The sequence below is a fragment of the Diabrotica undecimpunctata genome, chromosome 6, assembly GCF_040954645.1.
Source record: "Diabrotica undecimpunctata isolate CICGRU chromosome 6, icDiaUnde3, whole genome shotgun sequence".
NCBI lineage: Eukaryota > Metazoa > Arthropoda > Insecta > Coleoptera > Chrysomelidae > Diabrotica > Diabrotica undecimpunctata.
In genome coordinates this window covers 1551252-1572304 of record NC_092808.1, presented here as the reverse complement: position 1 = coordinate 1572304, position 21053 = coordinate 1551252, and the positions used below count along the sequence as shown (strand labels likewise).

General features: G+C 33.0%; 1 protein-coding gene across 2 annotated transcripts in view; it reads right to left on the bottom strand.

Annotated features, from left to right (window-relative positions):
- LOC140442985 (uncharacterized) overlaps positions 1-21053 on the bottom strand; it is a 104796-nt gene that overhangs the window by 57835 nt on the left and 25908 nt on the right. Inside the window, exon 1 of one of the 2 annotated variants that reach the window (XM_072533973.1) lies at positions 16173-16235. The exons of the other annotated variant lie outside the window; for it this stretch is intronic. The gene's annotated coding sequence lies outside the window, so the exon portion shown is untranslated. Of the gene's footprint in view, positions 1-16172; positions 16236-21053 lie in introns of those variants that run through there. 2 annotated transcript variants of the gene reach the window in all.

Genomic DNA, 21053 nt, shown 5'->3' with positions numbered 1-21053 from the left:
TACATTCAGGTCGCGTCCTGTGCACAGATAATTATTACGCTAGCGTGAATTTTGCCCATGAACTTCTGAACAAAGATACACATTTAATAAGCACACTGAGAAAAAAACAGAAAGCATAATCCGAAAGTAGTAAGTGATGCTAAATTAAAAAAGGGATGAATTAGTCATGGGACAGTAGAAGCAACAGTAAAGTCATACTTGGAAAATGGAAAGTCAAAAGACATGTCATGTTTCTCACTACGGAGTCTGTGCCTGTAATAGTGGATGTGCCAACAAAAAGGGGTGTGGTGAGAAAGCCTTCCACCATCGTGCGGTATAATAATGTGAAATCATTTATAGACGTCTATGATCAAAAAGCATTATATTCATCAGCAATGCGTACGGGTATTAAATGGTATTGGAAAGTCGCAATAGAACTTTTGGTTAATACATCTATTATAAATGCACATACTGCATACGAGGCTATAACAAACACAAAAATAAGTGTCACTAAATTTAGAGAAGAAATGATGTATGAATGTAGAAAGTATGATCGTTGTGTTAACCAAGAAAGAAATCACAAACTTTGCGAAGTGGAACAGAGAGGTCGTTGTACAAGATGTTATACAATTAATAGTGATAGAAATGGACGTAACTTTGCTATAAAAGAAACAAAACGTGTTAAAACATCTTGTCTAGCTTGCTGTGAGAAGTTCTTGTATACCAATTGTTTTTTTGACACTCATTACTGTCAAGCAAAAAAAAATGAGCATTGTGTCCAAAAATGGTTCACACAGTTTCTAAGAAGATAATTATGCGTTTATTTCTGTCACAAAATGTATTGTTACGATAAATATCCTGGCCTAAAAATAACTGTAAAATATATGATGACTGATTCTAATATGTTTTAGATTATACGAGACCTTTCGACCATAAACCCCAAGTAATAAAAAACTGGTTCCATTCGAATCTTCCGGAATTAGGCCTGTCCATTCGAGAGGCGAAACCAGGTCAATTGAGGTCAACATCCATTCAGTTCTAGAGCAGCTGTTTTCGTATAAATATGAGGGAACTTTTATTTTGAAAGCAGTTAATAAAGAAGATTCGCGCTCGCGATATTGTTGTTACGCTCGCCTACTAATAAATTATGTATATTTAGTGATAAATAAACTTATATAAATTATCGTGCCTTTTAATAAATTAAAGTAGGAACAATATAATAAATTAGTAAAGACATTATAAATTAAAGACATAACAATTAATAAATTCACAACAGTATGTACCATTTTTTGACACGGCCTTTACACATGATTTTTTTTTTCAAAAAAATACCTAAATGTTTGTGTTTATATGTTTTTAGTATTAAATATTATGAATTTCATCAAAATATAGTTTCAGTTTCTGACAAAAAACTTCAAATTTATAGCCAGTAGCCAAAGTGTTAAGGAAAGAAGTTGTAGATTTAAGTTGCAAAGAGAGATGGTTGTATAATTTTTTTGTCGAATGTAATATAGATTTCTTTACTAACTCAGTGGATGGGATCCTTTATAGGATAATGCTACTGTCTTATCCACGTTAAAAGAGAGTAAATTAGAGTCGGATCAGGTTTTTATTTTAAGTAGATCGGAAGTTATAATTGCATGAAGAGTTGTAATATTAGAATTTTTCCAGGTAATACTGGTATCATCAGCAAAAAGAAAAAATTTTCCATTGATTTTTAAGTTAGTGAGCTCATTAATAAAGATAGGCAAAAGTAGAGGACCCAGTACTGAACCTTGTGGTACTCCAGATACAGTACTTTTGTGACTAGAGTCAGTATCATTTGCTCTAACTAGCTGTTTCCTATTCCTCAAGTAAGATTGGAACTAATTCAAAGAAATACCTCGAATAAATTTAGTTTTTTTATCAAAATGTCGTGATTTACACAATCAAAAGCTTTGGCATAGTCACAAAAAACAGTCAGTATAAAGATTATTGTTTAGTGCTTGATAGATCTCATGTAGTACAGAAAACATAGCATCGCTGGTACATTTATTAGATAAAAAGCCGAACTGACTTCGTGATAAAATGTTGTTTTCAACGAGAAAGGACATAAGTCGGGCTTTTATAAATCTGTCAATAATTTTGTATAGGACCGGTAGTAAGTCAATAGGTCTATAGTTGCAGGCACTAGATTTTTCATCACCCTTATGAAGAGGAATAATAATGGCTGTCTTTAGGCACTCTGGAAATATACCATTTTCAAAGGAATCGTTAATTAGTGAGAACAGGACTTCCAAGACATTATTTGGGAGATTTAGGAACATTTGTATGGATAGTCCGTCAGTACTCCAGGAAGACTTGCTTTTGATACTACTGATTGTTTGGATCTGTTCAGATTTACCAACTGGTCTTATAAAGAATGAATTCGAGGCCTTTTTAGAATTAAGGAGATAGGAAATAAGATCTTGTCGTGGCAAAATAGCTGATGTTCTATTTTTACTCACATTAACGAAGTATTCAATTAGATTTTCAGGGTTTGGAAGAGACAATGTTTGAGCTGTGTTATTGTACTTAATTGTACAGGACTTAATTGTAATTAAAAGAAATGCCTTATTGAAAATACAGACAAGCTTACCTTAAAAATCACTGAAGTTATAGTCCACGCCCACAGAGGGAAATGTGTTGTAAATACAATTCAGTCTATCACAAATAAAGTTCAGTCTATCACTATTTTTAAACCACAATTACAAATTCTTTAGATCTAATAGGACGTTTAAATAAAATTAAAATAGAAGAGAGTTTTTATTTAGTTTCTTTTGATGTTTCCAATTTGTTTACTTCTGTACCAAGAGATGAAACATTACCTTTAGTACACAACCTTCTAAACAATTATAAAATACCACCAAAAGACAAAGATGCCATCTTCACTATGCTTAAATTTTGTCTTGATCAGGACTTCTTCCAATTTAATCAAAATATATATAAACAACCAACAGGTTTAGCGATGTGATTTTTTGGCTTATTTCAGATGCCCCTGAAGATGCTCTAGGAGCGAAAGTACTTGGGCAAGTTTTGATTAATAAAACTGAGCTCGATATCTGCCTTTTATTTGATTAAAATTCATTTATTCGAGCATTCAACCTTATATCACTTTATTAACATTTTTGTCAACACACATGACATCAAACACTCTCTAATCATTAGCGATTCCCTGAGTGTCCTGCTCTAGAGTGTCCCTCTAATCATTAGTACTGGTAAGTACTAAGTCGAAACTCGGTAACATATCAACAAAATCAAAGATTCGTTCAGTTCAGTTGCGAGATACTCAGTGGAAAAGTAGAAATGATAAAGCTGGCATATTAGCAAACAATGCAAGTAAGAATCCGTTAACAGACGTCATAACTACCTGTGTTCATATTGATTTAAAGCAATATTTTTTTAAGAAAATTTTGACAAAATGGCAAATAAATTGGAATAATTTAAACTTTACATGAAGAACTATCAAACAAAGTATGTTGTGTGGAAACTTTCTACTAAGAGAAGAGACCAGTCCAGATTGCGACTTGGACATATAAAGATAACCCATAATTTTATATTGAAGAAGGAACCTCCACCGATGTGTTATGTGTGTGATAGTGAACTAATAGTGACACATATTATTGAACTGTCCTCTCTATGTACTAGAACGACAACTGTTGCGTTCTGCACATACGATGACCTCAATATAACAATTTTGGTCATCCTGAAGGGGGAGAGAAGATATTCTGTTCAATCTAGAACTCGCTGGTTTCCCCCTTTCGGATTGGGTATGTATATTCAAATAAAGAAAAGAAATGAAAACCAGTGGACTGTATAAAACTCTATTTTAAACAAGAAGGTGAAATTAAACATAAATACACATAACCCAATATACAACTATAAATAAGGAAGAATATATTACTTAAAAGAAGAAAAATATATGTAGTGCAAACTTAAATATTAATCAATACGTAACGACACACAAAAAGAGAACCATAAACAAACCATAGATAGAAATAATATTATACAAAAAAGAAATAAAAATATGAATATATATGTCATATAAAAAAATTGATATTAAACGTGAAAGAGTGAAAAATATACGCACATATTATAATATACTTAATTCGTAATAAAATGAATAAACCTCGTTAATACAGTTACACAAAATGCAATCAAAATATCATATATGAATTATATCAAACTCAACTCAAATTATATATTCAAATACAAATATTTAAACTCAATTCAAATTATAATCGGGAATGACATATTACAAAAAATAAGAATAGAGTAAATACTGCACAAAACAAAAGCAAAATGACCAATTGACAACGTTTAATGTTCTGAATAAAGTTCAAAAATTCAAAATCGCGACACAATATGTAATAATTGGGCACCAAATAAACGTACTTAGCCCATGCAGCAACAAAATTATGGTATTGTTCCTTACCCAATGAGAAGATGGCACTCCGGCCACCGCAAAAAATATGTCTTCACCGACGAATAACAGGAACCACACAATTCCTAATGTAACTTTTCTGCATCAAAACGACTTCCTCGGTCAAAGGACCGATGCTAAGTGTCTTAAGGTACTCTTAACCCAAACGCACACACATGTGTGTGGTTTGAGAGATAAAACTCGACTCCGATTTTGTAGATGCATCGCTTATCTCAAATACACATCTGTGTCGTTTTGCAGATTGCCCGTCTCGTAACTGTAGTTTTTAACCCAGATGCACCCTTGTACATGGAATCTTGATATACGGGGAGAATCAAAACTACCATAAAGTCTGTTAATATTTATTAAATGTTTATATATCGTTGCGAAACTACAACAAAAATAATTCATCTAAACTTCTCAATTTATTACTTGCCATAGGCCTAGTAACCAAATTTGATATTAACTTTTTTTTCCTCTTTCATGTTTATACAGTTCAATGCTAATAGCGCTTTAAGGTTTAAGCAAATAAAAAACTGAAGACACATGTACTAACTTTTTCCCGAACATTTTTGTTAATCTATATCGACCCCGATATACTTCGCATATTGTGACTTAATTTATATTTTTATGTAAATTACTTGTAATTAAAACAGTATAGCTATCATTATTTTGTTTTTGGCGGTGTTAGTGATGTCGAATTAGGTCAATACTGATAACAAAGACCCAACACAGAGATATTTCCTGTCGGTAAATCAAAATAAAGTCAGTTTACTGGAATTTTATATTTTGGATTAACTATTATGTTTCAAATTTGAGTACCGTTGAAGATAAATTATTTGTGCAACGATTTACTTCTTAGTATTGATTGTATCATAGTGAAATGTGCTGTACATACTTACAGCTACTTTTTTTTTTGGATAATGATTGCTAAAAGTTAAATGCTTTTCTAATAGTTTTTTCTCGTGCTTAGATTGTTTAATTAGGAACGTGTCTTTTACTTCTTCTTCGTCCTTGTATTATGGTGTCTGAAATCAGTCTTCCATATAGTTAAGTTGGTACACATCTCCAGTATAACGTGAACGAATCCTTCTTTCGTATCACTTGTCGTCGCTATGCGTCAAAGCCGATTTTATGTCCACCAATGGGCTTAGACGCTATTTTCTACACTGCCAATTACCAGATTTCAACAAATGGTAAGTGATTTCTTTGTACAGATAAACATTTTTTGAGTTATGCCAGGTATTTTCCCTTATTTACATTTATCCCTTCTATTTCAATTATTTATTATTTTTAAATATTAAACCACCTATTTTCAATACATCCTACATAAACACCCTGTAAATGTAACAATTTCTATGTGGGAAAAACAGCACGACCACTAAGTGTCAGGATAAACAAGCACGAAATTTACATCAAGGTATTAAGACCTATCACAATAATTTAAAAGAGTTTGTGACAAATTTCATTCCCTTTAACAAACGTATGATGCTACTTCAGCTGGAAGCCAAACCTCTAAACATAAATCTAATCCAAGTGTGTGCTCCAACATCTGAGAGCAATGATGCTAAGGTCGAAAAATTCTACGAGGACTTAGAGCTGTTAACAAAAAACATAAAGAAACAGGAGGTAAAAATAATTATGGGCGACTTTAATGCTAATGTCGGTCGAGGAAAAACTGGAAATATAGTAGGGAATGATGGGTTAGGTAAAAGAAACGAAAGAGGTGATAGACTAGTCCAGTACTGCCAGGAGAAAGGACTAGTCATAACAAATCCATACTACGACCTACCCTCATGAAGATTATACACGTGGACTTCTCCAAAAGATAACACCAACAATATAATCAGAAACCAAATAGATTGTATAACGATTAACAAAAGGTTTCGTAATGGAGTACAAAGTGCAAAAACCTATCCAAGCGCAGATGCAGATATGGACCATAATCTATTAGAAAACCGGAGAAAAAAGTTAAAACCACCAAAATAAACATCAAAAACCTAAAAGACGACAACTGCCAACAGCAACTAAACGCAGAGATAAATAAATTAACTGAAAGAAGCGTGGAATGGGCAGATATGAAAAAAGGCCATACTAAAAGCGGGAAAAGAGGTCCTAGGCGAAGAAGAGAAAACCACTAAAAAAGACTGGATGACACCGAAAATAGTTCAGCTAATAACTGAAAAAAGAAAATACAAAAATGAAGATGAAAATAAATATAAAACCATTAAGAATAAAAACAAATATGAAATCAGAAAGGCTAAGGAGGAATGGAGGAACAAGGAATGCCAGTAACTGGAAGAACTCAGCAACAAACATGACACCTCAAACTTACATAAAAAATAAAAGAACTGACAGGCAAAACTAGGCAAAGAAGAACACTCATAACAAGAGATAATATTGGAGAAATACTTACTGAAGAGAGCAAAATAAAGGAAGTATGGGAACAATTTATAATCCATCTGTTCCATGACGAGAGGGAAAATGAACAAGATATAGGTGAAGAAGAACAATACCTACAAATTTTACCCTCCGAAGTAAAGAATGCCCTACAGAATGCAAAACAAGGAAAAGCACCGGGTCCTGATCAAATTCCAGTTGAACTGTTAAAAGCCTTAGATAACGGTAATATAAAGAGACTCATCCGAATTCTCAACCACATGTATGTAGAGGGCAACATCCCGGAGGAATGGCTTAAATCGGCAGAATTCGGCAACATTCTCTCTCCTGTTTTGCCGACCAGAATGTAGCTTCGACTTTTTAAATAATATTGTTCTGAAGCTATTTTCTTGTGGCATTTTAAATTAATTACTATTTAACTGGGAATAAGCCACAATTAAAGGTTAAAATACGTTTATTGACGTTTCAATTTCCACTTCGGAAATCGTTCTCAAAATACAAACATTAGTAAATTAAACAAATTTTGTTTTTGTTACTTAGTGAAAAATTCTTCTATTAATTTAATTTTATCTGACTCATCTATATTGACAATTCAGACATACATTATACATTTTAAAGTAGACGACTTTAAAATGATATTGCCAATATTGTTGAGTTGCGTTCCTGGGACGACTTTACTTATAAGATAGTTCATTCGATTACATGAAATCAACTTTAACTTGAGAATATCCGTCAGAAAAGATCATAACATGTAATTCGTCTTTAAAAAGACAAATACATGCCATGATAACAGTAAAATTCTCCTGTTAGTGATTCCATAGTAAATTATGAGGGAAAAACCAGGAAAAAAACCTCATAATACTATCCCGACATGGTAAGTATTTGATCTTGCATTTATTTTACCTTCAATAAATACCAAATTCCGATTTTATATGTTTGTTATTTAAAAAATATAAATGATGTATTCTCCATATGTTACTGACTTACCAATACTGGTATTTTCTTTTTAATAACTTCCTCTTTCAATATGGGTAACCAGATCCTACTACATTCTGCCGAGGAATTCGCGACACAATAATTGGTCTCATTTAGCATAATTAGAGCCGCTTCTTTGATTTTTCTCTTTTTACCATCCGTTTCTTTTAGGACTATATTTGAATCATTCCATTGAACCCTATGTTCATTATCCCATGCATGTTTACATATTTGAGATCTATCAAATTCTCTATTTTTAATATAGGATTGATGTTCACTTATTCTAACATTTAATGGCCTTGATGTTTCACCTAAATAAAACTGATCGCATTCACAAGGTATTTTATAAATGCAATTCTTTGTCCTTTCTTGTTCATTGTTAGGTTTGGTTTTGGACAAAATAGATCTCAATGTGTTTGTTGTTTTGAATGTTGTTGAAATGTTGAATTTATTTCCTATCCTTTTAAGCTTTTCCGATAATCCTTTTATATATGGTATTGTTATTTTCCTCGTATTATCCCTTGTATATGTTGTAGGATCTCGTTCTAAGTTGTTTTGTTCTATTCGATCTATTGTTGAAAATTCCTTATTTATAAACGATAAAGGATAATCATTTTTTAATAAAACAGATGTTAACAAATGTTTCTCCTCCAATTTTAAACTGTTTGTCCTTATTTAGTGTAGTGTTATGTTCAATTTTATGTTGTGCTCGATATCTGCCTTTATTTTATCAATCAAAGTAAATAAATTTATATTTATAGTAATTTGTAAATTAATAACCCAAAAACATAACCTGTACGTTCCCTGTAAGTTACTGCATAAATTAGTAACCAAAATGAAGTGCCCTTTTTAATAATTACTTTTATATTATCTAGTTTTAAAACTTAAAAACCTAATTTGTCAAAACCTGTTTTTTTGAACCCTCATCCTTTTAGCCCTGAGCTCTTCAAATGATAAATGCTTGCACTGCGAAATATCGACCATTATCTCACACAATCTGTTGGAATATGATAGGTGGATTGGTGGATAATCGAGATGAGCCTGCTTGAGAGGAAGCTAGGAGGTCAGTCACGGCATTAGTAGGTCAGTTACGGAACTGGTGGACATGATGCTAACGTTGCCAAATTGCCGTAGAGCAGATCACAAATTTGGATGGAGAGAGAGGAACAGGAAGACATGAGTGATATGAGTGTCCAGATTAAAGATGAATAGGGTGAGAGGAAGGGAGAAAGGGAGAAAAGGATTAAGCACCAGTCTCCAGCGAAAAAGTGAAAAAAGTGAGATTCGTGCGTGAATGAGAAGATAGATGAAGTAATTCATGGTTGAAAAGGGTGTTTTTTAGCAAGTAGATCACTGGCATTGACTCAGATATCACCGTAGTGACGTAGGAGAGATCCTGCGTAACTGAGGCTGGAAGGCGGTTCTAACCACCTTGTAGGACCGATGTATTTTTCGAATATTTTTACACCCTCCTCATACAAAAAGAAAGAAAAAAATTTAGGTTCTTAAAGACTACAAAAAACTACCTATAGGCAATTTTCAAATAACCCCATTTTTTTTCTACGAAACAAAAAAGTTATCGCTATGCTCTCGTATACGGCGTCTATGGGTCTTAATTATTATTCATGTAAAATAGAATTAAAACGAATCGACGTACTGCATGCCACAGCTGCTGTCGATTGCTGGTAAAGAGTAAAGAAGTAATCCAACAGCGATAGTATATCAGCAGGAGTGAATGGACTTCCCTTCCGAGACGAATACGTTGTTTATGTTGAAATGTTTGTAGCGTTTATCGGGGTCTTGTTCCGTTTCTCCACACCGAGCAATTTTAAGAAAGGATGCTGTAAATGTTGGACGAAAAATTCCGTATACCGGGTGGATTGTATGGTTTTAAGAAATTGAGAACTGCGTAAGTTAGATGTATTTGTGTGATTGGTCTTGTATGTCTAGGAAAATTAGTAAAAAAATAAAGCTGGACGGAGGACATCGAGAAATCTAAAATAAACCGTAATTAGAGTAGACTTTATCAGCCAACTGCACGAGTGTCGTGCAGCCTATGGACCAAGGAATCATAAGAAGTTTAAAGTCTCATTATCGGAAACGGCTTTTAAATAGGATAATTTTTTGTGTGGACAATGGGGAACCCGTGAACAGTACCATCCTTGATGCCGTTCAGTTCTTAGACAATGCGTGGCAATTTGTAAGTGCTTTCGTCAAGCTAAATTGACTGTAGTTTCTCCCAATGTTTAGAATGTTGACGAGGATGACGAAATGCCTTTGTCAGAGTGGATACAAAAATTTAATGTAAACCAGAGAGAGTTTGGAACTGATCTTGACTCGTATATTTCAGTAGACGATCAGGTAGAAACACTTCAAGTTTTAAGTGATAAAGAAATTGTAGAACAAGTGCAAAATGTGGAAATGGATGTTGATGAAGATAATGAAGAAGAAGAAGAAGATGGCGTTGATTGCCCTACAATCCAGAAGCAATGAGAGCTGCTAAGACCATATCCCGGTTTTGCCAGTTCAGGGAGGCATCCACAACTACCAAAGAAGCAGCTCAGATTATTAGGGACACTACAAAAAAACTGTATTTTTCGGAAAGGGTTGTGCAGAAGAAAATAACTGACTTTTTTCAGCATTAGAGAACTTTTTCATAAAAAATGTAAGTTTCATATACATGATAGTTTTTTTTTCCTTTTTTTTGATCCTAAATGCAGTTGTAATAATAAATAAAACTGTAATAAAATTTTGCCTCGTTAAAATTTTTTTTTTCGTATATTAATTCTCTTCATAGTCATATTGAATTTACAATAGAAACAGAACAAAATCAATCCATAAATTTTTTAGATTTAAAAATTACCAGACTTAAAAACAAACATGACTTCTCCATATTTCATAAACCTACCCATACTGACACGACTATTCACAATTCATCATCCCATCCCACACAACATAAACTGGCAGCCTATCATAGTATGTTACATAGATTAACAGCAATTCCTATGTCAAAATACAATTTTGAGACAAAATTAAATATCATTAAGCAAATAGCAGTAAACAATGGATACAACGAACAAACAATTAATAAAATATTAAATCAAAAACTACACAAGAAAGCCCTGAACTTAGTATTTCCACCACCAGAGAAAAAACCCAGTACCTTCTCCTCGATTACATATACAGGCAAAATATCAACAAAAATAGCCAAACACATAAAAAAGAAAGGAATAACACCAGCTTTCAGAACAAATAACAACCTAGGCAAATATATTAAACACAACAAGAGCCAACATAAAAAACACTTACACAGTGGGGTGTACACACTTAAATGTGGCGACTGCCCAAAAACTTACATTGGTCAAACAGGTAGAAATTTTAATAAACGAATAGCAGAACATAAAAGGTCTTTCAATAATAGAAAAACAGATTCTACATACGCACTTCACCTTCTAGATCATAATCATTCTTTTAAAATAAAGGCCTTAAGCTATCTTTGTTAGAATCTATGGAAATCAACAAATTAAAAAACACAGATATAATTCTGAATGACCAGCTTGAGACAAACAGTTCTCCCCTCCTCAACCTATTTCATTAGAGACTATAAAGTGTAAACCCATACCAAAAACAGATCACTTGAGAAAGGCAATCAGCCGAAACAGCTGTAGTGATAAGAATTTAAAATAAATGTTGTGGAAGTTTGAAAACAAAGTTTTCAGTGTTTTATTGTTACATAAAATGAATTTCCATCAAGTAACGGTCGAATCCATCAATTAGATAAAAATAGAAAAAAATACATCGAAATTCATAGAAAAATAAGAAATAAAACACGAACTTCCAAAAACAAACTCATGGAGAGGAAACATGAAAGTTTTAACCCCATCAAAAGGTAAAAGAAGCAGCTGGATTATATAGAACTAAAACAGTTGGATGCCTAACTGATGATGACGGTAACACACAGAGTGGACGCTGTCGTGTTAATACTCTAGTCAATATCTATCTATATAAAAGGCTATGATGACAAGACACACCGTTTGTCCCGTAAACTAACGACGCCATCTAGGAAAGAAATCTGAACTACCACCATTTGACATTTCAATCGTTTATCAGTGATACTGTATTAATTACATATCAATGTAAATAATAATTAATTTTAATAATATTTTTAAGGTAGAATTTAATACAAAATAATTTAAAGCTTTATGTTGTTTAGATTTAAAATCCTAACGCCACCTGAGCAAAGAAATCTGAACTATTGACATTTTAAGCTATGATTCAATCATATTTTGATTTTGAAACGATACGTTTACTTAATTAATAGTACAAAAAATATTAATTACATATTAATATAATTAATAAATATAATTATTATTATTTTTAGGTGCGATTTAATACAAAATAATTTAAAGTTTTATGTTAGTTTAGATTTAAAATTTTAGCGTCACTTAGGAAAGAAATCTGAACAGATAAATTGACAGATAAAATAAATTAAAACTATCTGACATAAAATATAAAATATTTATTTGCCAAATAAAGTACTGAATAAAAAGTTATCTGGAAAATAAATTGTGTTTATTGTAGTTCGTTATTATGTTGTAGGTTATCGCGAAATCAAAAATAAAACCAAAATATTGTTGTTTAGTGTAGGTTAGAGATATGGATATTAAAAGATTTAATGAAATTAAAGAGTATGATCAGTATGATGTTTAATGTTTATAAACTTGAAAAATATGCACATATTACCTAGGTTGTCAGATTCTTTTAATAATTATAAAATACATTTAATTTTATATATAAAAAAGACTTAGAGTAAGTATACAAAATATCCAGAGTGTAGGAAATTTTCAAAACTTTCAATAAATCTTCTATAAGCTTAATATAATATGGAATATTGATTTTATATTCTTCTGACAATTTCGTGATACTTCTTGGATATGTTTTTCTAGGTACCTACCAGGTCTTCTTCCTTCTTCTTCTTCTTCAAGTGCCCTCTCCGCTACGGAGTTTGGCAATCATCATTGCTATTCGTATATTTGAAGCTGTTGCTCTAAATAATTGGTTAGATGTGCACTAGAACCAGTCTCTTAAATTGCGCAGCCAAGATATACGTCGTCTCCCCACGCTTCGTTTGCCCTGAATCTTTCCTTGGATAATTAACTGGAGCAATCGGTACTTTCTCCCTCTCATCACATGACCAAGATATTCCAACTTTGTTCTCTTGATGGTGATCAACAGCTCCCGTTCTTTGTTCATTCTTCGAAGAACTTCACTATTTGTTATTTTGTCTGTTCAAGGTATTTTCAAATGTGTTTTGTATTGACTGTATAATTCTTCTTTTATCAAATTGTATAATTAAAAGAGATATTAAAACATTATTATGATTTCTTTGACAATTAATTAAATATTGGTGTGTTTCGAAATAAATTTTACATTTATCTTACAGATAAGGAAACGCAACATAATTTGACGTGAAAAGACGGGTATATTTTTATAAAATTTTGTTGATCCTAAAAAATTGGCTGCGAATTTGGTAATCGGTAAAAAATATAAAACAAAACTCGAGTTTTCCCAAGAGATTCACGCAGAACTTCTAAAGCTGCTTACCTATATTTTCAATAATATACAGGGTGGCGCACCGAAAACGAAACAGATACATTTACTGGCAGATGATTCCTTTTTAAAAAAAACGCTTGGACCCGTCGATTTTGTTATCGAGGGGGAAACAAAATTGGCATAAAATCACATTAACATTTGCAGCCCCCTAAGCGGGGGTGGCACCATCCCTAAAATCTTAAATGGAAAGGGGGGTCGAATGATCCATCATTTAAAAGGTCTTTCAACTCCTTTTATAATGATGTAAAATTCATGTACTTCAATTCAGTAGTTTTGGAGATTTATTGATTTAAAATTTAAATACATCATCGTAAGAGGAGATCAATACATAGCAGCAAAGTTGTTAAAAAATAAAGAATGAACTGACCTGTCGGCCGAGTAAATGTTGAAAATGACCACCATTACTTTCCATGCAATAATAAAGATTTTGCTGAAAACGTTGCCGGACATTTTGCAATATTTGAGGAGTAATTTGATGGCACTCATTCACAATTCTTTGTCGTAAATATTCTAAGGATGTTGGCTGAGTAGCATAGATTTTGCTTTTTAAGTAACCCCACAAAAAGAAATCCAAAGGTGATAAATCTGGCGATCTTGGGGGCCATTCAACGGCACCTCTTCTACCAATCCATTGACCTGGAAAGGTCTGATCTAAATAATGCCGAACTCTTAATGCGTAATGTGGTGGGGCACCATCCTGTTGGAACATCAACATATTCTCAACGTATCGACCATCATTCTGATTTTCAATTATATCTGTTAGCGCAGGATCTATGGCATTTTGCAGTAATTCCAAATACATTTCACCAGTCAAATTTCCAGGTAAGAAAAAAGGACCAACCAAATGATCGCCAAAAATGCCAGCCCAAACATTTAATTTTTGTGGCTGCTGTGTGTGTACCTTATGGTAAATTCTGGGATTAGAGTCCGACCAATATCGACAATTATGACGATTTACTTCGCCATTTAAAAAAAAGGAACATTCGTCGGAAAAGCAAATGTTAAATAAAAATTGTTCATCGTTTGTAATTCGTTCACTCATAACTTCACAAAATTCTAATCGATTATCAAAATCGTCTTCACTAAGTTCTTGTACAAGGTGAATTTTATACGGATGAAAATTATGGGCCTTTAGAATCCGTTGGATAGTACGTTGACTAACACCACACGAAGTTTGCAATTTGCGGGTACTTAATGTAGGATCTACAATAACTTGCCCTAAAACCCCCACTTCTGTTGCTTCGTTCCTTATAGGATTTTCAATATTACGTTTTTTATTGGCGACTGATCCAGTTTCCCGAAATTTAGCTATAAGTTCTAGAACATATTTTCGGTGCACATTATTGTTCTCATGTCGCTCATTAAAAATTTGTGCTGTTCTATTAGCGCACTGATTATTTCCGAAAAATATTTCAATAATTTCAACCCTTTCTGCCGTGGAATATACCATGGTTAATTTATGTATAAAGCAATAACAACAAAGATTGGTCAAATAAATCGCAAACTAATGTACTATTTCCTATTTAAAATACGTACGTGGCATTCTCTACTTATCTTTCTTCAAGAAACAACTTTTTTTGTCACAAAGGACACTTCAATTGCTATTTTTATTATTAATAAACCATGGGCGTAGTAAATAAAAGCATTTACTTATCAAGAAAATGCTTTTACCCAAATTTCTTCTGAAAGAAGTACAAACTAATTTGATGTACCTATTAAAGTCTACTTTAAACTTTAAATCAATAAATCTCCAAAACTACTGAATTGAATACATGAATTTTACCTCATTATAAAGGGAGTTGAAAGACCTTTCAAATAATGGATCATTCGACCCCCCTTTTCATTTAAGATTTTAGGGATGATGCCACCCCCGCTTAAGGGGCTGCAAATGTTAAAGTGATTTTATGCCAATTTTGTGTCCCCCTCGAAAACAAAATCGACGGGTCCGAGCGTTTTTTCAAAAAAGGAATCATCTGCCAGTAAATGCCTCTGTTTCGTTTTCGGTGCGCCACACTGTATAATATATTTACTGGAAATATGCCAAGAAACATTGGCCTAAAAACCTAAGTATTAGTCTTACGAGCCCTCTCCTTAAGACAGTCTTGAAAATCATATACTGGAGACTATATAAACTAATAGAACCTCAACTGAGCCGACTGTTACAACTGATCTTGCAAGAAAAAGTAATGGGAAAAAGAGGTCTAGGACTCAGACGGGTTTACCATGTGGGCAAAAACTCCTGGTTTTTACCCACATGGTTTTCTATGGCAACTACTGGACTGTTTCGATCAATAGTCAACAAGGGAACGGCTACGATGATTGCCAATATCCGAAACGGATAGACAACGAAAGAAGAAGAAGACACATATCGGAAAATCTACAGATATTAGTTTGGTTCAGAGGTATTGCGGCCAGCAAAAGCACCAATTTTGACCTAAAGAGTGTTTACGCTGGATGGCCGGTGTCCTAGAAAACGATGAATTGTTGCTCAAGGTCAATCTGCTAGGAAGTAGATAGTTTGTTCCCAGTCCATGGGCTTCAGCACTTTTAAGTGAATTGTTTTATTGTACATGGTATAGAGAATCTACAGACAATACGGCTTAATTTGGAGGTATGGTGACAAACAAAAGCATCCTCTGATTTCAAGAATCATAATCGTAATATCTATATAGAGAGTTAAATTTATAAAGAGGATATTCAATAAAAACAAAAACCACTTTTTAAAAATTGAAAATAATGAACAAATACTAATTTTCAAGCTTACCAATTCTTATAGAAACACATAATTTTATTTTCACACTGCTGATTGAATTACTGATCGGGTAAGTGACGGATAATGATTATGGACTCTTATCTCCTTATCATCGTTTATCTCTATTAGGTATTTGTTTAGGCAATGCAAATACAGGGTGCAACTGTTTGCAAAACCGATCAATAACAAAAGTCTATCGGCAGAAAGATTGGCGTGACCTCATTCATGTTTATGTTTAACAAAGGAAGCTCCGCTCTAGGAAGTACTGACTAAATCTGTAGTACTATTTTTACTTGAACTTTAATATCTTATTGGGAATAAATCGAAAATTTTGGAATAATTTTTTTATTTAGGGACAATAAATACGTCGATTGAGGTTGTTATTGTTTGGCGTTTTTAATGCTACTAAGTTCCGTTTTTTTATATATTAAATCTTCTGAACTGTCATAAGAAAAGAAAATATCATTATTTAAATACAATACGGTTTTTTTACATCGGTTGATGAAGATTTCCATGCCTTGGCTTACTCATCAAAGATGAAACCCATCCAAAATAATAATAAAGAACAGCCTCACCTCGTCCCATGCATTGCACAATAAAAAAACAAGGACTCTGTATAATAATCTCGTTAAGACACATACTTTGTATCAGATCGAGATTTTTAATTTCTCAAACAGCCATTTAACGAATCATTATCATCTGAGACAAAAAATATCCTTCATAAACTGTGAGATAAAATAGTGCAATAACGAACGACTGCGGGAGAAATTACGCTGAGACGGAAGTTGTAGATTAAAAAATCATCAGCTATAAAATCGAATAATTCATTCTGAAGAGAGATTTAAAAACTGTAATATTAGAGATGGGTTTGTCAGCGGCTGTTCAATACTTTGGAACCGTTCTTGAGAATATGAAAGAACGTGTAATCTAAGAAAATTATTACCGTAATTTCGGGTGACTTTGGTCCACCAGGGTGACTTTGGCTCATTTTGGGAGAAAGATATTTTAGTAACTAGCCGAAAACTGAATTGCCGGATGAAAAGGGTGCAAAATCTGTAAGTACAAACAGATTATTATTCCCGGAGAGATTCGTAGTTAAGCAGATAGGGGCAATCCAAAAAGGAAATAGAAACGTGAGTCAGGACGTTCTTTTGATCGACAGGACTGTTTTTATAAGCAGAACCAGCGAAGGAGTTTTTCGATAGAAAGTTGATTAAATTGAATCATTTTCATAAAGCGCAGAGAAAAATCTATTGAAACGAGACAATATATTGAACTAATTTTTCTATTGTAATTTTATATGTGAAAGATATAATGATTTTAGAACATTTATTTCTAAGGGATTTCATTAGTTGTATAAACAGTTTTGAAAGGTTTATTTTACCATTATATTTTAATGGTAAAATAACACAAATTTGAGTTATTTTTATTTATTCCTTTTACTCCTCTTCCTATTGAAGGTAAAGGTATTTTTTGAACTCAAATAGGAACCCTGAGATAAGAAAACATATGAATTATCAAATTGGCGTCGTTAATAAATTTATTCACATATTCGTAATAAAATTCATTAAATAATTTTTTTTTGTTTCAATTAGCTAATTGGATCATAATTAATTTAATTATTGTTTTATCATAGTTCAAAATTACAATATCATATTAATTACGATGAAATCAATATTTCAGAGATTATAGAAAGTAAAAATACTCCGAACTGCCTGGAATTAACCAAAGGTAATCTTAGTCATAAATAATCTTTTGTATAAATATAACAAGTGGATAGTGCGGGTACAATGAATAGAAGTTAACGATGGTTTTTTCCCATAAGCCATAAAGTGTTCCGTAATCCGGGTTTGCGCCATGAACAGGACAATAAAAATAGTTAATAAGTAAATGTTTTTTCGGAATCTGTAAATACTCAGTAGAAATTAAGTGTCGTTGTAGAAATAATATGAATTAGGAAAGTTTGTAGGTATTTCTGATTTTATGTGGGGAGTGGTATGCAAATTTCTGATTGGCCGAGAATTTGGAAAGTGGTGAGATGGATGTGTATAATGAGAGGTTGGATGGATGGATAGATGAGATGAGAGAGGTAGTTAGTTCCAGTTTCTTAAAGTGAATGGTTGGTTTTCGAGGTGGTCTCCAGGGGTAGTAAGTGATAAAGAATAAGTTGTGAGTTGGTGAAGTAAGTGTGTCCGACGGTAGTTGATCTGGTACAAATTTGTAAGTAAACTTTTCCTACTTGTATTCTACGTATCGCTGTTTATTTCGGAACGAGAGATTAAGTTTAGCGAGAGGAAAAGAGGCTGGCATCATTGGAAAGGTACGTGCATTCGAAGGAGAGCATTGAAGACAATAAATTGCAATATCTGGTTTAATATTACCAATTACATAAGAGGCTGCTGAGAACTGATAGTTAATTTTACATAGAACGAGGAATTGGACAACTCAAGGCAGAGGAAGCGGTTCAACGGGAGAAACATTCATAATATATTCAATTTGAGAATTTTGGGTCAAATAATATTATATCATATTAGTAATGTGTGAATAAGTTGTCGATAGTCAAAGGAGATCAAATTTGTTCTGAGAGGGGACACGGAGCTGTGGAGAGAATTGGATAATTCATACAAATTTTTCTTGGTACAATCGATATACCAAAATTGCATTAGGAAGGACACTGAATTACTTGATTTGTGTACGTAGAATAATAAGCTGGATTTTAGATTGTAATTGTATTATATTATCCATGCATTATTGAAGGTTCACGTACGTAGAACGAATTTTGTTTGATAAACATTGTATGCTAAAAATTTTTGGAGATATTTTAATCAGTTTATTTTATTACATTATTTTCATATCATATTATGTTGTTTTATTCCGTTATTCTTTGGACCTAACCCATCAGCTGTAAAGTATAGATATTGAAGCTCGAGTTAAACCTGAGATAACAAATGAAAGGTGTGATATAAATCATAAATCAAAAATTTAAATAATGTTTTATATATATTTTTTGTTTTAAAATTAAAATTCTTGATATCACATTAATATATATATATATATATATATATATATATATATATATATATATATATATATATATATATATATATATATATATATTAATATAAAGAAATTAATGCAGAAAAGAAAAAGGGATATGTAAAACATGTTATTAAGGAAAGAAAATACGAGAATTATACAGTTTTATAGGAAAAAACCGTCCAAACTCACTCTCAACACCAAATAAAGTGTAATCATCCTTTTTTTGGTCAATCGGCTCTTATTTTATTATTCACTTCTGTCTTTATCAATTCATTTAGCAATATTTTCCCATTCATTCACCTTGCCGCTTTGCTACTTCAGCAAACTTTGTAAGTATTTGTAACTCAAATTGGGATCAAGCGAAGGAAATACGTCGAGTAGAAAAGGCAAGAGCATCGTTCACTAGCATGAAGCAAATTTTCACCTCTAAAAGTCTCACCCTACCTCTCAAAATTCGACTTCTGAAATGTTATGTATTCCCGGTTTTGTTATATGGAATGGAGGCGTGGACAATGACCGCAACATTGATGAAAAAAGTAGAGGCCTTCGAAATGTGGGGTTACCGACGTATATTACGTATATCCTGGACTGAGCACGTGACCAACGAAGAGGTACTACGCCGGATAGGTAAAGAGAGAGAGGTAGGAATAAGCATAAAGAAAAGAAAGTTGGAATACTTGGGTCACGTTATGAGACATAATAAATATAGAGTACTACAGCTGATCTTTCAAGGGAAAATAGACAGCAGAAGGGGTCCAGGGAGGAGAAGACACTCGTGGCACCAAAACTTCGGGCAATGTTTCGGATTGTCATCTGCTGAACTATTCAGATCTGCCGTAAATATAGTCAGAATAGCCATCTTGATTGCCAACGTTCGGAACGGACAAGGCACATGAAGAAGAAGATCTTGTCCAGGGAAGAAATAGAAAGTTAATTATCGGCTGTAATACAAGAGCTAACAGAGTACTATAACAATAACTATACAACATGAGGCCCTTCAAAAATGCCAAGTATAAGCTTACTATCTACACAACCAGTATTCTAGGAGAAAGTTGAACATAGCATGGAAAGGTGAGCTGTTTCACTGCAAATAACTGCTGAACAGAGTCGCGTTTATTCATTGCTGCCCTAGATTCTAAAGAAGAACTGACTGTGGGTTACCAATTACCTTACACTTTATACATAGGCTTAGATCCACCACATCATACAAATTTAAAGCGGTGGTGGTATTCACATAATGACAGATGTGACTATGGTGAAGTACAGAAAGCTGAGCGACTAATGGTTTGTACATATTTAAGACGAGAAAGCTCTCTTATTGCGTATGCAATGAATGCCCCGCACGCAGGCGCTAAATTTTAGGGGCGCCAAATATTTGGTTACCGTTACAAAAATATTCTCACTTCTAAAACAAAAAAAGTCAGTGTTCAGTATTTCCCCGGTAAGCGCTAAAGCAATCACTTCATCCGATTGCTATTCCCTATTATAATACCAAAATTACTAATTAAATTACCACCCTACAATTTTATTAGTGTCAGCACACGACGCGCCGTCTAATGCCGCTCGCCGCGTTTGAGTAAAGAATGTACTATTGATAAAGAGCAACAAAAATATGATGAAATTGAAAAACAGCGATGGCGTGGAATCATTAAAAGAATGATTTGTATTGTCATTGGCATATGGGAAGCAATGAATGATCTCGGAATCCGACAAACACTAATAAAAGCAGTTAAAGCATTATACAAAGAAAACAAAGTAGCTATTAAATGTGGAAATAAAGCCTACAATCCATTTAAGACGACAAAAGGACTTCTACAAGGCTGTGCTACGTCCCCTACTCTGTTTAAAATATTC